The sequence below is a fragment of the Eptatretus burgeri genome, chromosome 12 (genome assembly GCF_056783735.1).
Source record: "Eptatretus burgeri isolate ZD-2024b chromosome 12, Ebu_testis_v1, whole genome shotgun sequence".
NCBI classification, from domain to species: Eukaryota; Metazoa; Chordata; class Myxini; order Myxiniformes; family Myxinidae; genus Eptatretus; species Eptatretus burgeri.
The window spans coordinates 24,136,198-24,154,021 of NC_140972.1; the positions used below are offsets into that span (position 1 = coordinate 24,136,198).

Genomic DNA, 17,824 nt, shown 5'->3' on the forward strand with positions numbered 1-17,824 from the left:
GTGGCAGTCGGGAATGTCAACTGAGAAAGCTGACAGACGACGGACAAGTTTTTCAACCAGGTTATGCCCATTTAACTGGTCCTGCACAATCCTGAACGGCTTCTCTCCTTCTCTGAAGAGCTTGGAAGCCTCGTCACTGCAATGAGTCAAAGCGCCTTCTTTGTACTCCTTCAGTCTTGTTATCGCCTCACGACTGCCCTGCGAAAGAGACTTTCGGCGGTCCTCCGCAGCTTCCAGGCAAGTGGTGCAATGTGTCCAGGATTTGGAGACAGAAGAGATACAGTAGCCAGCCAGGTAATACAAGCTGCTCTCTTGGGCTTTGCTGAGAAGATCAGGAGGCAGCTCTCCAATCAAATAGTTTGTCTGGTGTCACCGGTTTCTCTTTCTGAGTGTCAAGGAAATCCGCTAAAAATGACAGGTCATCCTCGAGATAATTACCGGACGCGGGACACTTCAGAAATTACGCCACCGTTATGAGCTTCAGAGCCTGTCGGAATTCCAGCGCGTTTGGGACAGGATTCTTGAATCGGACGCACCCAAACAGGTTCTCGAGGCAATCCTGCTTGAGTCTGGATGTGAGCACAAAGTGGTGTCCCCTGGCCAGCAGTTCTCTCTGAATGTCGAGCACAGACGAGGTCGATAATATGATGCCGGATTGCCACGGCTTGCACGATTTGCCACATTCTATCCCTCCGAATACCACCAGCATCTCTTCAAGGTGCCAGATCGCCTACTCGTAAGCACACGTATTCGCTTTACTGAGCGTGGTGGCGAGGTGACGGCTGGACATCAGGTCGAACCAGGTGTTCATAAAGTGCAAAAACCAGGCAGTCGCTAGCAACGCGTTGTCAAAACCTTCGTTTTCCACCAGGTAGTGCAGCCCAGCACTGACTGACTTACTGAAAAAAATTCAATGACTTTCCCACTTTCATTTTCTCGAAATGGGCGGTGTTCGACACCATTTCCATGCCGAGATGGGGCGTCAGTTTCAGGTCGTCATTGACCTGAAATGTCACCAGTTCCTTGATTGCCCCCAGGCTGACGACATTTGAAGACAGATCATGCCTGGAGACGATATCAGCACCGAGCTTGAATTCGTTCCCATTCACCAGACCCGCCTTGACATTCTTGATCAGGTGTGGTACGTCGTACATGAAGTGTAGGAACCAGTCGGCAGCGCATGGGTGGGGAATTCGATTGACTGTCACTGCTTGCTTCGAACTAACCAGTCCGAAGTTCTTGAACATTGCTCGATTGGCACTACCCATGTCACATGAGTCTGCTTTGACGTGGAGCCCAATGACATGAGCCCGCTGTACGATTTCAGTCACAAGTGGCTGGAAATAGGCTCCGTTCACCAAATTGCCCGTAAAATGATAGGCAATTGTTTGCTTCCATCTGGAGGTGATGCCAGCCAGCATGAATACGAGGGCATTAGTTGCAGCGCCACCTTGTCCTGGCAAAGTTACATTTCCACGCAAACTACTGGATGATCTGTCGAACTGCAATCCCACTTCAATTGTCATTTCATCTAGCGTTAGGCAGCACTCACGCTCCGGTTCCTTCATTATGGTAGCAACCTTCAGCTGGAGGAAGTCAAACACTTTATAAAGAATACCAGGTTCAATCGCAATAACCTCCATCTTCCGTCATAACGAATGAAGCGATGGCAGGGGCTGGTGTTGCGACAACAAGACTTCGTAGTCGGTACTGCCACATGCAAAGCGGAGTTGCAGAGGCTTCTTGTAGGTTTCTACTGACCACTGAGTACCCCTTGTGCTGAGACGAGACAGCTTGTTGATCTGATCGAGGTTGAAAACTTTCTGGACATTCGCCTTTAGAGTAACGAGCTCCCTGGCTTGTTTGTGTTTGTCCCACTGTGCCTCATATAACCGCCACTTGAGAGAGACCACTTTCGCCTCCACTGCTGCGATCTTGGTGTCGTAGTCAGGACCCTGGTCGGTTTCAGCCGGCGTTACAGGGGCATCGGAGGCAAGGTCAACGAGTTGGACATCTTGGTTGTCGCCGTCATTCACAGGCATGTCTTGTTTTGCATATGTGTGATCTAGGACGGGCTCCTTCTGTGGTGTCGTCTCGTCATGGGGTCGTTTCCTCGGCTTCCTTTTCGTGACAAGCACAATATGTGTGAAGACAGTCGAGACGGCATTGTGCTTGAGTGGTCTTGAACCATCAACCCTCCTGTTTTCATACTGACTGTCATCGAAATGCTTCTGAAAAAACAAAAAAAAACGGAAAATTGAAGTACGTGTTGACAGTCAGTTCGAAGACAATGAAAGTTTCCATATACGATTTGCAATCGAGAACCCCGGAACAGGAAATTCCTGAGATTCCCGGTCAAAATGTGGGAACGATTTCCAGAGAAACTTACGCCAGGAATCCCGGGGAAATATACATCAGATAAAGATTAGAAATGAAAAACAATGAGCAGCTGCAGTCATCCAGCGACGTTGTCAGTGCATTTTGTTCCACTTGACGACTGTCGTCAGTTGAAGGGATTGAATTTTATGGGAAAACTGCAAACACCATTTCCTAAGCTAATATTGATAAAACCAATGTAAGAAAGTTACTTACGGCTCGTGATGTGTATCGGATCGGATATATTGCAAATGTGGTGTTGACTACTTATGCATTAGTGAAATTTTGGCATCGATAACCTCTCATTCTTTCGGATTCCAAGCTGTTTCAGCGCTCCGATCTGATCCAATCCGACAGGCATTCATTCAATCTGACTTTAACCTCGATACTCCGATCCGACGTCGGATGGGAACTGCAAACCGCCGCTTATCGCACAAAGGTAGGCATTGTCGTATGGAGTCCAGTTCTCCCTTTTCACATTTATGGCCCAACGGCGACGTCTTTCCGGGTCCCTTGGGAAGTGGTGCATTTTCACGCCTTGCGCGGGACGCACAGAACACCATTGTGTCATCAAAAGAGTCAAAATCTGACGAGAAACCGTGAAAAGGCGGCGAAAACAATTCTAATTTCGCTCCAAGATTCACTCGCGTTGAGTTGGGCTGCAACATGGTGCCAGCAACGCACGTGACCGGGTATTGACCAATCAGAGCGCAGCATGATTGAGAAAATAGTTGGCCAGACTCTCTTTATATACGGCACTGGGGTTAATGGTTGAGGGTTGTGGGATGAGGGATCTCCTGAGAGTGGGCTTGTTTGAGGTTATGTAAGTGTACTTAATGTCTTGATTGCCTGACGTATGTGAAGGAAGAGATCGAGTCAAACCACAGTGTGTATTAAATAAAAGTGTGTGTACTTACTTGTGGTGTGAAAAAAGAGAGGGAGAGCGAGAGCGAGAGACACTAACGATAAAGGGAATGTAAGGAATCCAATCTGAAGAGAAGAAATCTTGTAGAGATAGAGATAGAGATAGAGATAGAGATAGAGATAGATAGATTCATTCTGTATCTAACGATTGACTGTATCCTTGCTCTTCGGGTCCTCAACAAACGCAGACGAGAGTTTCGGCAGGGGCTGCTTGCAGCCTATTTTGATCTCTGTAATGTGTTTGAATCAGTGAATCAGGATGTCCCCTATAGGATTCTTGGTCTTCGTGGGGTGCCACCAAAACTGATCAATTTGATGTCTGAACTATACTCTGGAACTGAGGGTGCTGTGAGATGCGGTGATGCCATCTCTGACTTATTTCTAGTTGCTGGAGTTCATCAGGGGTCAGATATTTTGGCCCTCAAACTTTTCAGCACTTGTATGGACTGGATTCAGCAGAGGATGTCTGAGAGATTAAACTGCGGTGCATCATTTGGGAATGTCAAAATCTCTGACCTTGATTTTGCAGATGATGCAGTCATCTTTGCAGAGACCTTAGACATCCTTTTGGCGGCCCTCAAGGTGCTGAATGAGGAGTCGGAGCCACTGGGATTACGGGTTTCCTGGGTCAAAACTAAGATCCAGGCTTTCATTGACATCCTTGAATGCTTCTATCCTGTCTGTACCTGTTTGTGGCAAGGATGTTGAGGTCACAGAGAGATTCACTTACCTTGGCAGTGATGTTCATGTCTTTGCTGGCTGTGAGCCAGAGGTCAACAGACATTTGGGTCAGGCTTGGGGAGTCATGGATTCATTGGATCATGGGGTGTTGCACTGCCGGTGCCTGTGCAGGAGGACAAAAGTCTGTGTCTTGAGGTCCTTGGTGCTTCCAATCTTGCTCTATGGATGTGAGACTTGGACTCTGACCAGGGATCTGAGACGGCGACTTAATTCCTTTGTTACCAGTCTCTTCGGAGAATCCTTGGCTATCGCTAGTCGGACTTTGTGCCCAATAAGCGGTTGCTGAGAGAGACTCAAATGAGATTTGTTACGTGCATAGTCCGTGAGCGTCAACTGTGGCTGCATGGACATGTGGCTCATTTTCCTGATGCTGATCCTGCTCACCAGATTCTCTCAGCGAGGGAGCATCATGAGTGAAGGAGGCCAATGGGTTGGCCATTTGCCTCATGGTTGCAGGATGTTGATTATGACCTCAAGGAGATGGGGGTGGGCCAGGCATCTGCCTGGGGGATGGCTTGACAGAGGCTCCTGGAGTACCGGCAGAAAGTGGACGCAGCGATGCGCTGCTCCGGTGCATGCTCCCATACATGACCTGACCTGAATGGAAGGAAGGTGGTTCGGCACACACCCGCATCAAATGGCTGCCAATGCCTTGCCGACAACCTTCAATGTGCAAAAGAAAAATCGGGGGTGAATCATAATCTATCTGTTCTAACGCAGTTTGGATCCCACTGACCCATCCAAAGTGAAGGGACAATTCTCAACATTTATTACGGAAATAACTACGCTGAAGGATCTACATGTCGAAAGTGCACATTTGCAAGAGTGGTTTCTCAAAACTGCAAAAATACAAACATTTCTTTTATAAAAAATGTATTTGTAATATTCATGATATTACATTTTTGTAAGGAATTGAAGCTTAATGTTTCAGTTTTAAAAACAAACTTATTTATTTCAAAATCAATTTTTAGATCCTCGTGGAGGATCTCCCAGTCTTATTCATGTTGTTGTTCTTCTGCTTCTTCTTGTGGACTTTTTTGTTTCACAGCCTACAGTTTTCATCGAAACTTCCTGAAACTTGGCGTATATATATATATATATATATATATATATATATATATATATATATATATATATATATATATATATATATATATATATATATATATATATATATGTAAAAATACCCTGCGCAGACAGTAACCATCTCCGATTTTGAAAATTCCTCCGAGAAAAAAAGTTATGACGTCAAAATGTCTCCGCTAATTGCAATCGCCTAAAAATTATCTCAAACTAGGCAAACTTTTTGAATTTTTATGATGTCATTCCTATTTTTTGACTTTTTGTTTCACAACCCAGAGTTTTCATCGGATCTTCGTGAAACTTGCCATGTATATGCAGAAAGCCCACGCGCAGGCAGTAACCATCTCCGATTTTGGAAATTCTTCCTAGAAAAAAAAGTTGACGTCATAATATCACCGCTAATGGAAATTGCCGATACCATTATCTCCGAAACGAGGCAAGCTGTTTGAATTTTGTTTGCGGGAATCAAGCCGGGCATTAGCACAGATAATTTATCGCAAACCTGATACATCACAATTACGTCATATTCATTTTTATGACGTCATCATTAAGAGGATGAGGATCTTAGCTCATTTGAGCTTGTTGTTTTTTTATTACCCTGAGGACATTCACATGGGAGAGCTAGGTGCAGCCCAGAAGTTTGGTACAATTTCACTGAAGTTTGAGGAAGTAGTTCAGTGACAACACGGTCACGACACAGCTTTGTAAATTTTTAATATACAGGAATAAATTCCTGCATGGGGTGAGTATGAAACAATTCTGTCTAAACCCAGGACTCAAACCCAAGGACGTCATCACTTCCACAGTGACAGTGCGCTGAGCTATTGAGTCTTCAAATATTTGCAGAGCTTTCTCACACGAACACTACAAGCTTTATAATGGCCGATGTCTTTGGCTGCCACCGAACGTGAACGAGGTTATGTTCTCACCCCCTTTCTCTCCGTTTGTTAATTAATCGCCATATTGATGACTTCCGTCCTCTGTTTGTGTGTTTGTTTGTTACTTACGAAATCTTTAGATTTCGTAAGTATATTGATCAATTCCGTTTGTTTGTTTGTTTGTGTTTGTTTGTTTGTTTGTTTGTAGGCACGATAACTCGAGAACTGAAGAAACTACCAATGTCAAATTACACCACGTGATTCAGGTGGGTGATGGCTAGTGCTGATTAGATTTTGGTCAAAATCGGTCAAAGGTCAAGGTCACAGTGAGGTCAAATACTCGATTTTTGATGGTTTGGTACAGATAACTCGAGAACGGAAGAAGCTACCAATGTCAAATTACACCACGTGATTGAGGAGGGTGATGGCTAGCGCTGATTAGATTTTGGTCAAAATCGGTCAAAGGTCAAGCTCACAGTGAGGTCAAACATCCAAAAAATGATAACTCGAGAACGGAAGAAGCTACCAATGTCAAATTACACCACGTGATTCAGGAGGGTGGTGGCTAGCGCTGATTAGATTTTGGTCAAAATCGGTCAAAGGTCAAGGTCACAGTGAGGTCAAACATCCAAAACATTCGATTTTTGATGGTTTGGTACAGAGTCATCGAAGAAACTTCTGGTTTGAGTCGCTACCTTCTCCAGAGACAGCTTTTATTAGACAAGGTCAGAGGTCAAGTTGATGATTCCGTAAGTACCAGTCGATGACTGCTTGTTTGTTTGTTTGTTTGTAGGCACGATAACTCGAAAACGGAAGAAGCTACCAATGTCAATTTACACCACGTGATTCAGGAGGGTGATGGATAGCGCTTATTAGGTTTTGGTCAAAATCGGTCAAAGGTCAAGGTCACAGTGAGGTCAAACATAATTCCGTAAATTCACGTGGAGAAATGGAGTATTTTTGCTTCGCTCGACGTTACGAGTTCGTTTTAACTTCGATTTTAAATTTGTCTTCGGTTTTTGCGATCGCTTGGGATGCTTAAAACTCGGTTGTCGAAATTCTGGTAAAAATCGGATGTTTTGGAGACATTTTAAGATTGTATAAAAAATATTTCACTCGACGCGTCACGGGTCGTCCCATGATGCAGTGCACTCGAGCAGACGCGCCGTTGAGTTACGTTAAGGTATAATTGTGTGGAGAAATGGAGATTTTTGCTTCGGTCGACGTTACGATTTTTGATGGTTTGATACAGAATCATCGTGGAAACTTCTGGTTTGCGTCACGACCTTCTCGAGAGACAGCTTTTATTAGACAAGGTCAGAGGTCAAGTTGACGATTTCGTAAGTACCAGTCTATGACTGCTTGTTTGTTACTTACGAAATCTATATTGATGACTTCCGTTTCTGTTTGTTTGTTTGTTTGTTTGTTTGTTTGTAGGCACGATAACTCGAGAACGGAAGAAGCTACCAATGTCAAATTACACCACGTGATTCAGGAGGGTGATGGCAAGTGCTGATTAGATTTTGGTCAAAATCGATCAAAGGTCAAGGTCACAGTGAGGTCAAATATTCGATTTTCGATGGTTTGGTACAGATAACTCGAGAACTGAAGAAGCTACCAATGTCAAATTACACCACGTGATTCAGGAAGGTGATGGCTAGTGCTGATTAGATTTTGGTCAAAATCGGTCAAGGGTCAAGGTCACAGTGAGGTCAAACATAATTCTGTAAATTCATGTGGAGAAATGGAGTATTTTTGCTTCGATAGACGTTACGAGTTCGTTTTAACTTCGATTTTAATTTTGTCTTCGGTTTTTGCGATCGCTTAGGACGCTGAAAACTCGGTTGTCGAAATTCTGGTAAAAATCGGATATTTTGGAGACGTTTTAAGATTGTATAAAAAATATTTCACTCGCCGCGTCATGGGTCGTCACGTGATGCAGCGCACTCGAGCAGAGGTGTCGCTGATCACGTAAAGGTTTTCCGTGAAAGCAATGACGGTGTTTTCGATAAAGATGGTGTTTAAAAGTCATTTTTTATCCCAATAAAGGTTATCGTCGCATGCCTGACTCGCTAAGCCGTCGGATTATGTAAAGATTGTTGGTGGATGGCCGAATATTACGGTTTTGTGACTTTGATAAAATAATATTAAATAATTGCGTCGAGAAATGGAGATTTTTGCTTCGGTCGACATTGCGATTTTTGATGGTTTGGTACAGAATCATCGTAGAAACTTCTGGTTTGCGTCGCTACCTTCTCCAGAGACAGCTTTTATTCAACAAGGTGAGAGGTCAAGTTGACGATTTCGTAAGTACCAGTCTATGACTGCTTGTTTGTTTGTGTGTGTGTGTTTGTTTGTGTGTGTGTTTGTGTGTTTGTTTGTAAGCACGATAACACGAGAACGGAAGAAGCTACCAATGTCAAATTACACCACGTGATTCAGGAGGGTGATGGCTCGTGCTGATTAGATTTTGGTCAAAATCGGTCAAAGGTCAAGTTCACAGTGAGGTCAAACATTCGATTTTTGATGGTTTGGTACAGAATCATCATAGAACCTTCTGGTTTGCATCGCTACCTTCTCTCGAGACAGCTTTTATTAGACAAGTTCAGAGGTCAAGTTGACGATTTCGTAAGTACCAGTCTATGACTGCTTGTTTGTGTGTTTGTTTGTGTGTTTGTTTATGGGCACGATAACTCGAGAACGGAAGAAGCTACCAATGTCAAATGACACCATGTGATTCGGGAGGGTAATGGCTAGTGCTGATTAGATTTTGGTCAAAATCTGTCTAAGGTCAAGGTCACAGTGAGGTCAAACATAATTCCATAAATTGATGTGGAGAAATGGAGTATTTTTGCTTCGCTCGACGTTACGAGTTCGTTTTAACTTCGATTTTAAATTTGTCTTCGGTTTTTGCGATCGCTTGGGACGCTTAAAACTCGGTTGTCGAAATTCTGGTAAAAATCGGATGTTTTGGAGACGTTTTAAGATTGTATAAAAAATATTTCACTCGCCGCGTCACGGGTCGTCACGTGGTGCAGTGCGCTCGAGCAGAGGCAGGGTTGAGTCACGTAATGGTTTTCCGTGTGCGCGCTGACGGTGTTTTCGATAAAGATGGTGTTTGAAAGTCATTTTTTATCCCAATAAAAGTTATCGTCACATGCCTGACTCGCTAAGCCGTCGGATTATGTTTAGATTGTTGGTGGATGGCCGAATATTACAGTTTTGTGACTTTGATAAAATAATATTAAATAATTGTGTGGAGAAATGGAGATTTTTGCTTCGGTGGACGTTACGATTTTTGATGGTTTGGTACAGAATCATTGTAGAAACTTCTGGTTTGCGTCGCTACCTTCTCTAGAGACAGCTTTTATTAGACAAGGTCAGAGGTCAAGTTGACTATTTCGTAAGTACCAGTCTATGACTGCTTGTTTGTCTGTCTGTCTGTCTGTCTATTTATCGCCTACAAGTCACAAATTTCAACTGATCCTCACAAAGCATCTCCACATGGTAGAGTTTGTCATAAGGAAGAAGCGTATTGTCTTTGAGGTCAAAACGTCACAAGGTCAACGTAGGCCAAAGGTCAACAACTTATGTGAGATTTCTAAAATCCTCAATCTTCATTCGATTGACTTGAAATTTGAAGAGGATTTATGTTTCAGTTTACTGAATTCAACCAGCCAATTATATATTTTTGAGGTCAACATCGACCAAAAGGTCAACATAGGCCGAAGGTCAACAAGTAAGGTTGTATTTATAAAATCCTCAATTTTCATCCAATAGACCTGAAATTTGAAGAGGATTTCCATATCAAGTCACTGATTTCAACCACCAATTATTTTTGAGGCCAACAACGGCCAAAAGGTCAAGATAAGGCCAATTTCTAAAATTGTCCATTTTCATCCAATGGACTTGAAATTTGGAGAGGAGTTGCATATTTGGTCATTGAATTCAAGCACCAATTCTATTTGAGGTCAAATTTGTTTGATGGATTATGCAAGTATTGTGCTTTGCACGAAGTCTTCTTCTTGATACTTGCAAAATCGAAGATTTTTCAAGTATATTTGTCAGTCGATTTTGATATTCTGTCTGTCCGTCTGTCTGTCTGTTTGTTTGTCTGTCTGTTTATCGCCTACAGGTCACAATTTCAAAGCAATATTGCCGAAACCTCACCATCTGGTCGAGTTTGTCATAAGGAAGAATCCTATTGTTTTTGAGGTCACCAGGTCAACATAGGCCAAAGGTCAACAACTTAGGTGTGATTTCTAAAATCCTCAATTTTCATCCGATTGACTTGAAATTTGAAGAGGATTTAGGTCAGGTCACAGAATTCACCCAGCCATTTATTTTTGAGGTCAACATGGACCATGAGGTCCACATCGGCCAAAACGTCAACATAGGCCAGATTTCTCAAAATGTCAATTTTCATCCAATTGACTTGAAATTTGAATAGGAGTTGCAGATTTGGTCATTGAATTCAACCACCAATTACTTTTTAAATCAAATTTGTTTTATGGATCTTGCAAGTTTCATGCTCTGCACAACATCCTATTTGTCTGTTTGCTTGTTTGTGTGCAGGATATCGCCAAAGGTTGTGGACGGATCCAGATGAAATTTTGTGGACAGGTTGGGTGTGTGACAACGACAAACTAATTAGATTTTGGGAAGATCCGGATCCGACTACAAGAATTTTTTCACTGATTCTTCACCATTGAGAGATCTGGCCAAAAATGATATATAGCACGATATCTCAAAAATTGTGGATGGATTCGGACGAAACTTGGTGGACATGTTGGGTGTGTGATGTGGGAGAAGTGATTGAATTTTGGTGAAGATCCAAATTCGGATCCGGATCTGATAATTTTGTAAGTGATTCTTCACCATTGAGAAATACAGCACAATGTATCAAAAAGTTGTGGACGGATTCGGATGAAACTTGGTGGACATGTTGGGTGTGTGACAAGGACAAATTGACTCAATTTTGGTGAAGGTCCGAATCCAGATCCGGATCTGGTTATTACCCTCGCCGAAGGAATCAGAGGGGATATTGCATTTGGGTCCATTTGTTTGTTTTTCTGTCTGTCTGTTTGTTTGTCCGCACAGAACTTCCGTGTTTTTCTCTGCAACCGCTTGTTGGATGAGGAAAAATTTTCACCATTGGTGCAATTACTCATGTAGAATGTTTCAATGATAATTATGACGTCATAGATCACGTGGTGTGGCAGCCATATTTCAACAAGGACAAATGTGTCCAAGAGCCGCGTCATAAAGGTTTTGTCTTCACCAGAAGAAGAACAACAACAACAATAACAACGCGGAGCTCTCTTCGAGCCAGCGTTCGCAAGGCGATGCGGTTAAAAAAAAAGTAAAAAATAGATAAATATATAAATAAAGGTTTTGTCTTCACCAGAAGAACAAGAACAACAACAACAACAATGCAGAGCTCTCTTAGAGCCAGCGTTCGCAACGCGACGTGGCTAAAAACGGAAAAACTTTGGACCTCTATCTCTGAAACCGCATCAAGGAAAATTTTGAAACTTGGCACATAGCAAGTACTCCTGATGTGGAATGAGTGTGATTTTTATGATGTCATAGGTGCCCTCGTTATGACGTCATTGCAAATGTGGAACCCCACATCCCATCAGTACAAACATTTTTGAGGGTCATCTTGGGATAAAATTGTCCACAGAAAAAAATTCATGACATCATCGGTCACGTGATTCAGCAGCCATATCGTTTAAAAAAAGAAACCTTCAAAAATCTTCTTCTCTGAAGTGGCTGAACAGATTGAGGTGAAACTTTACACATTTGACCGCCTGTCCATGCAGAACAAGGACAAAGGTGTCCAAGAGTCGCGTCCTAAAGGCAATAACAACAACAACTTCCGATATTTCGTCACGTGCCTTGATGGAGCCAATAGTGAGACCAGTCATGGAGGCTCCTGTTCATGACGAGAAAATCGTGTATTTACGAAATTACAACAAATTAAATGGAATAATCTTTAAATAGTAACGTGAACTTTTCGAAACTTTAAAGCAAATGTCCGAATATATTTAAAAGTTCATGATAGACGCTCTCAAAAGGCACCCTCAATGCGAGGATGTGTACAGGTGTTTAGTATTTAAGGAGATCCGGATCCTGTATATAAAAGAGCCTGTAGTGTCCGGCGGAAGGTTGGGGCACGGCGCACGGACGAGTGCCCGTCTTCGTCGGAGACGACTTCAAATTGTTTTCTGAACAATTGGGGTGCTATTTCCACGCGAATGATGTGGACGACGAGAGCAAACGCAAATCGATCTTGCTCGCCTCGTTATCAAGGGAACATTATTGGCTGCTAAGTAATTTGGTAGCGCCGGATAAGCCCAGTGACGATGGGCTGTCGTTTCAAGACGTGGTAGGGAAGATGAAAGCCCACATGGCGCTGGAGAAGTCATTGCGGCTGGCTCGATACCAGTTCGATCACCTCGCGAAGGGTGCGGAGGAGCGCGTTGCAGATTTCGTGGCACGGGTGAAGCATTCGGCCGTGGCGTGCAAGTTCACGGCGAGGAGCGTCCAGCTCGACTCAGAGATGGCTTTATTTCTGGGCTGCAAGATGCGAAGATGGTGTCGGCGATTCTGCGAATGCGAAGTGTCGACGTTACATTCGACTCAGCGGTCGAGACTGCTTCAGCTGTCGAGCAGACACTCACAGATGTCCGCGCCATCGCCGGCCAGGACGTGATGGGTAGTTCCGGCTGGGGCATGTCGGGTGACCCCGGGGTCCACGCGATGACCCAGGTGCCCCAGGTCTCGCGCACGTCTGTCGGTGCGAGCCGTGGGCGCGCGGCCGCGCGGGGAGCGAGATGGACACCCATGGGTGCTGGGGATGTGGTGGTCCACACCTGCGGCGAGTGTGCCCGTATAAGAACACCTATATCCCTTGCAGGCACGTGACCACCAAAACCACTCCTCCACGCCTCTCCCCGCATTGTGCCCACGCATGCCAGTACACCACAGAGCCGAGTCCTTAAGGTTTTGTCTTCAGAAGAAGAAGAAGAAGAAGAAGAAGAAGAAGAAGAACAAGAAGATAGAAGAACAACATGGAGCTCTCTTGGAGCCACGTTCGCTATGCAAGACGCGGCTAACAAAAGGTTCACACATATGATGTCATTGGTCACATGGTTTGGCAGCCATATTGGATTTACCCTAAAATCTATTTTTTTAAATCTTCTCCAGAACGGCTGGACAAATCGAGGGGAAACTTCACACAACTGTTCCTCAAGCATTGGGTGTACTTGTGGCACACAGCAAGCACTCTTCATGTGGAATGAGTGTGGTATTTTTATGACATCATAGGTGCTTGCCTTCATTATGATGTCATAACCGCATATGTCGAACGCAACATCTGATCAGTATACACATTTTTGAGGGTCATCTTGGGATAAAATGTGCCACAAATTTATTTGATGACGTCATTAGTCACGTGATTCGTCAACCATATTGATTTTTGTTTTTTTTAACCTTCAAAAATCTTCTTCTCTGAAAAGGCTGAAAAGATCGAGGCGAAACTTTACACACATGACCGCCTTTCCATGAGGAACAAGAGTCACACATATGATGTCATAGGTCACATGGCTTGGCAGCCATATTGGAATTACCTGAAAAACTTTTTTTTTTAAATACACCTCTCAAAAGAAGTCCTGGTGAGGGTTTGCAATCTCTGATTGCTCTTTCTCTTGTTTTTTAAGTGATTCTTAACCATTGAGAGAAAGGGCCAAAAACGATATTGTACTTTATGGCATGATATTTCCAAAATGTAACTGGCCAAATATGTTCTCGTGGATCAGGCATTGTGTGGTGGATGCATGCGCTCGACCGAGTGCTCTTCTAGTTTGAAAAATCGAATTTTCACAATCCCACTTTCAATCAGTGACGGGTGAATGGAGCTGACTTCCACGAAGCAGTCCATCTTGGTTCGCTTCGACGTCATCAGATGAGGTTTTCTTAATTTAATTTGTACAGTAAATGGGGATTTGTGGCTCTGTATGAAGCACAGTAATGATGGACCAAATTGCCTAAATTCCCTTGTAAAGTGACACAGTGGGAGTTGGTGATGAAGAAAATCAAGATATGAAAGTGGAGGGAAAAGTGAAATGAAACATGAACTGAAATGTATGAAACGAGGAAGAGGGAGAACCACAGAGAGATAGAGAGATATTCATTACAGGATTGTGTTGGAACGCAGGATAATGATGGAGATAATGATGGAGATGATGATGACAATGCTCTTGAGTGGTTTTGACTTCCTTTTGTTGATGTGAGTGTGCAGAGGAAGAAGTCAGAGTGATGCCCGCTGGAGAGGAGGATGCCATGTTTGGGAGTAACTCTCTCATCACTCAGCCATATCAGGGAACTGCAGATGTTAACCCTTGGTGTTCATGACTTGACATGACATCACATCACTGAACATCACGCACAACTTCGTTACGGTACATCGTTTTTACAGATATTCCTGCACATACTTCCTTTGATGTAGAAGAATATCCTTAATTGTGGAGATAATTGTAATTATAATTTTGATGGGAAAGGTAACATATTGGCACGGTCATCCCCACCCAGGATGGATCACAAGAATTTTAACTCCCCTTGATTGGATGAGATCAATTAATTACCCTCACCAAAGGAGGGGGTCATGCGTTTGGGTCTGTCTGTTTATCTGTTACTTGCAAAATCGAAGATTTTTAAAGTAGATTGTTCAGTCGATTTTGTGATTCTGTCCGTCTGTTTGTCTGTCTGTTTGTTTGTTGCCTGCAGGTCAAGATTTCAAACTGATCTTCACGAAACCTCACCACATGGTAGAGTTTATCATAAGGAAGAGGCCTATTGTTTTTGAGGTCAAAAGGTCATCTTAAGCCAAAGGTCACCAACTTAGGTGAGATTTCTAAAATCCTCAATTTTCATCGGATTGATGTGAAATTTGAAGAGGATTTATATTTCAGTTCAGTAAATTCAACCAGGGAATTATTTTTGAGGTCAACATAGGCCCAAAGTCAACAAATAAGTTGGTTTCGAAAATCCTTAATTTTCATCCGATTGACTTGAAATTTGAAGACCATTTGCAGCTGAATTCAACCACCTATTAGTTTTGCGGTAACCATAAACCAAAATGTCAACATAGACCAAAAGGTCAACATAGAACAAATTTCTAAAATCCACAATTTTAATCGGATTAACTTGAAATTTGAAGAGCATTCACATGTAAAGTCTCTGTATTCAAGCACCTATTAATTTTGAAGTCAACATAGACCAAAAGATCAGGTCAAGTAGGTTAGGTATGGGAGCATGCACCAGAGCAGCGCGTTGCTGCGTCCACTTTCCACCGGTACTCCAGGGGCCTCAGTCTGGCCATCCCCCAGGCAGATGCCTGGCCCATCCCTATCTCCTTGAGATGCTGATCAAACTGCTGCAAACACGAGGCATGTGGATGTGGTCGGCCCAATGGCCTCCTCCACTCATGAGGCTCCCTCGCTGAGTGAATGTGGTGAGCAGGATAATAGGGTCAGGAAAACGAGCCACATGTCCATACAGCCGCAGCTGATGCTCATGGACTATGCAGTTCACAAATCTCATTTGAGTCTCTCTCAGCAACCGCTTGTTGGACATAAAGTCCGACTTGCGATAGCCCAGGATTCTCCGAAGAGACCTGGTACCAAAGGAATTAAGTCTCCGTCTCACATCCCTGGTCAGAGTCCAAGTCTCACATCCATAGAGCAAGACTGCAAGCACCAAGGACCTGAAGACTCGGGATTTTCCTCCTCTCGCACAGGTACCAGCAGTGCCCCCATGATCCAGTGAATCCATGACTCCCCAGGCCCGACCCAGACGTCTGTTGACCTCTGGCTCACAGCCAGCAGAGACATGAATATCACTGACAAAGAAAGTGATTCTCTCTGTGACCTCAACATCCTCACCACAAACAGGTAAAGACAAGATAACAGCATCCAAGATGTCATTGAAAGCCTGGATCTTAGTTTTGACCCAAGAAACCTGTAATCCCAGCGGCTCTGACTCCTCATTCAGCACCTCGAAGGCCCCCAAAAGGATATCTAGAATCTCCGCAAAGATGACTGCATCATCTGCGAAATCAAGGTCAGTGATCTTGACATTCCCAAACGATGCACCGCAGCTTGATCTCTCAGACATCCTCTGCAGAATCCAGTCCATACAAGTGCTGAAAAGTGTGGTGGCCAGTACACACCCCTGACAAACTCCAGTAACAACAAGAAATAAGTCAGAGATGTTTGTAACACCCCTAACATCCAACTCGACAGCTGGTGGATGAGCCTGGTACAGCCGCTCAATGTAACCGGCCCAGTGGGCCTTCAATTCGAACTCCTCTGTCAAGAGCCTACCACCCTCTGCTCTCACTGCAGTACACTGAGGGATGGGCTTGGATGAACGAAATGCGCGAATTCCCCTGCAAGCAGGATGAGAATCACTTGATCACAGGTGATGCTCTACTCCTCACGGATTCCCTACACATGTGCCTCCTTGACCACCCTCAGCACACTTACAGTTTTACGCCTCAGCTCCCTGTACAGCTCAGCTCTGCCATTCAGCCTGGCCCTGCGACTTTGGGCAATGGTATCCAGTGTCCCTTGAGAGACAAAATTCTTATTCGCCCTCTGGTGAGTTCCAAGACATCTACCGACAGCATCAAGGACGGTGGTTTTGAAGGCGCTCCACAACTCTTCATGATCCCCCAAAGCACCCAGACCCCTCAAATCTCCACTCAGCTTGTTCGCAAGCTCCTCAGTTCCCCTCTCATCCTTGAGCCTGCCAACATCCAGCCTAGGCTGGGATGGCACCATTCTCCTGGATTGAATCTGCAACTTAAGAGTTGCTACAACAAGCCAGTGGTCAGTATTGAGGAACTGAGCACTCTGGTAGACCCTGCAGTTCTGGATCATCCTCCAGTGACCATCAACGAGCACATGGTCAATCTCTTTTGCCACACCGCCAGGGTTGGAATGCCAAGTCCAGCGATGAGCTTGTGGGTGCTGAAACCATGAACTTTGGCCAAATTTCTATAATCCTTAATTTTCATCTGATTGACTTTAAATTTGAAGAGGATTTATATTTCAGGTCACTGAATTCAACTAAGCAATTATTTTTGAGGTTAACATTGACCAGAAGGTAAACATAGGCCCAAGGTCAACAACTCAGATTGTATTTCTAAAATCCTCAACTTTCAACCCGTTGACTTGAAATTTGAAGAGGAATTGTGTATTTGGTCATTGAATTCAAGCATATTTGGTCATTCAAGTTGCATATTTGGTCATTCAAGAACTTCACCAAAAACTAATCAGTCTGAATCGATGAGATTTTGGTGAACATCTGGATCCAGATCCGACTACTAAAATTTTTAAGTGATTCTTTTTTTTACCATTGAGAGATAGGGCCAAAACGTTATATAGTACGATACCTCAAAAAGTTGTTGACAGATTCGGATGAAACTTGGTAGACACGTTGGGTGTGTCACAAGGAAGAACTGATTAAATATTGGTGAAGATCTGGATCTGGATCCGGATCTGATATTTTTTTCAGTGATTCTTCACCATTGAGAGATCCGGCTAAACCGATATATAGCACGATATCGCAAAAAGTTGTGGACGGATTCGGACAAAACTTGGTGGACAGGTTAGGTGTGTGACCACGACAAATTGCTTCACTTTTGGTGAGGATCTAAATCCGGATCCGACTACTGGAATGTTTTTAGTAATTCTTCACCATCGAGAGATCTGGCCAAAAACAATATCGTACTGTATAGCATGATATTTCAAAAA

The 17,824-nt window shown here is 43.7% G+C and overlaps 1 protein-coding gene and 1 long non-coding RNA gene across 4 annotated transcripts in view; one reads left to right on the plus strand and one right to left on the minus strand.

Moving 5' to 3' along the window:
• The window catches only part of LOC147015259 (guanine nucleotide-binding protein subunit alpha-11), a 664,748-nt gene that overhangs the window by 239,504 nt on the left and 407,420 nt on the right, over positions 1–17,824 (minus strand). The window lies entirely within an intron of this gene.
• The window catches only part of LOC147015261 (uncharacterized), a 46,553-nt gene that overhangs the window by 1,850 nt on the left and 26,879 nt on the right, over positions 1–17,824 (plus strand). For both annotated transcript variants that reach the window (XR_015050258.1, XR_015050259.1), the window contains exon 2: positions 14,308–14,467. This is a non-coding gene — a long non-coding RNA (uncharacterized LOC147015261). The remainder of the gene's footprint in view (positions 1–14,307; positions 14,468–17,824) is intronic.